Genomic DNA, 2,268 nt, shown 5'->3' on the forward strand with positions numbered 1-2,268 from the left:
TTCTCTCTCTCTCTCTCTCTCTCTCTCTCTCACTCTCTATTTTTGCTATCCCTACTCTCCATCTCCTCTAACAGCCACTTACACGAACACTTTCACCACCACGATCACCCCCCCCCTCTCCCACCTCCCATCCACCAACCACAATCACCTTCAACTGGCAGTCAATCACGCAAGTCAATATTTTCCTAGAAAATTAGCATTTTCAAAATGTTCGCCTCCCGCCAATCACTTGCAGAGCCAGGGCGATGACGTTTTTTTATTCTCGGGGAATGCAAAGCAAATATTCCTAAAGAGGCAATTTCTGAAATGGCTACGAAATTAGCATTGGGGCCTTCGGTCTTGATTCTTGCTAAAGTAATTAGTAGCCGTTTTCCCGCCTTCCATAGTGATGAGTTGAGAGGAATTGGAGAGAATTATTCCACGATTTGATGATGTATGCTGTTGGGGATAAATAAGAGTGACGGTGACCGAAGGATAGACAGACAAAGAAACAGGCCCACAAGGAGGCTGAAAAATGGCATCCGGTCTAGGCCGACATCTACATTCTTTAAGTTTAAAATGAAAAGAGACAGAGCATGTGTGTGTATGTTAGGGGGGGGGGGTGCATTAATCTTGGACTTGAGAAAAACAACTGGACCGAGGTGCTACATTTATAACAGGGCTGTTTGAAATTGAATTTCCAAAAATAGGTTATAAATAATGCAGTTTTGATACTATGTAAAATATTTTGTCTGTTTTATTTTTGAAGCCACAAGGGCAACTTCAGCAGTAGCAGCACCAGTAGCAGCTGCAGCAGTAGCAGCAGCAGCAGCAGCAGTGACAGCAGTAGCAGCAGTGACAGCACCAGCAGCAGCGACAACAGCAGCACCAGTAGCAGCAGTAGCAGCATCAACAACAACATCGACATTAACTTACCTCACCCCCTTCTCCAGATTGTACGTGTCGTAAATTATTGCAGATGTGTTGTTCGTACGCGTGAGTGCTCCTAACCTTTGTGACGTCTACTGCCATTGTTAACTACCAAGACAAATTTCTCCCAGCGAGATGAATAAAGATTGTCATTGTCATTGTCATTGGCAATGTCATGTTTAAATAACACCCCAGTCTACACTGTTTAGACCAATCCGGAGGCTGGAAGCTTCGATCCTGCCTGTCAGTGCCAACGAGTTCTGTGTGGGACACACAATCTAATCAGGCAGATGGTTGAAAGCATTTCCCCCACAAGGGGACTCAAACTCAAGTCATCTGCTTACAATTGCCATGAAGACCCTGCGTGGTCATCATCACAGACGCCCAACAGCATTCACTATTACTTTTTAAAACATTTAAAATTAAATGCTAAACAAATTTACATATCGTGCAGAGTTTTAGAACAAAGTAAATGTAAAAAAGTACCCACTCCAATTGAAAAGAAAAGAACAATTATACCCCGGCTTTTTACTGACGGAATTACGGAACTGTTTCATTTCAAAGATGAAGCAAACGTAAAACTGTGCAAAAAGAAAACAGCCTTATTGAATTAGTTTCATCAACTTTATTTTTTGTTTAAATGAGTAGTCTTAAAATGTTTAGACAAAACTGAGTATTTAAGAAATGCTTAAATTTTATAGATGTGAAGAAATTAGGCTACTTATAATTAACATACGGGTTTCGCCTATGAACGAGTCCATAATATAAGACTATGAACAGCCATATGCCACAATAATAGCCGTTCGTTTCGTCTAAATGATGCAACCAAAAGAAAAAAACAAAAGAAAAGAAATCACCTAGAATGCATTCTTTCAGTGGATATTATACTGAAATGGTATGTGTTTTTACTACAAAAAGTCGTTCTTTCCATCCAGTTTCGTCCTTACTTTACATTTAACGTTCTTCATGCTATTAAACAGTAATTTACCAAGAATCTTTGGACAGACGTTTAGAAACTTTCTGTATGTAAACCTGTCATTTCTGTTCAAAATACAAACTCCTCTGAAAATTGAACTTCAAGGCTTAGAAAAAATTATCTTCTCCCCCTTCAAGATCTCGATAAGATTTTCAAGAAGTGAGCGACACTGAATCAGGAAGTGATTATGGCAGACTATAAAAGTACATGTACATTCAAACTGGATGTTCTGATTCTGACAGGTCTTCCTTTTTAAGCTCGAAAAGGTCCAAAGAAATTCAAAGCTTTGACAATAAGAATCTGAAAAAAGAAATTAATGAAAAAGAAAAAAATCTCACCATAATATTAATACAACCGCTTGTTTATTTATGTTGTTGCCCCCC

This window comes from Aplysia californica, unplaced genomic scaffold (assembly GCF_000002075.1).
Source record: "Aplysia californica isolate F4 #8 unplaced genomic scaffold, AplCal3.0 scaffold00028, whole genome shotgun sequence".
NCBI classification, from domain to species: domain Eukaryota; kingdom Metazoa; phylum Mollusca; class Gastropoda; order Aplysiida; family Aplysiidae; genus Aplysia; species Aplysia californica.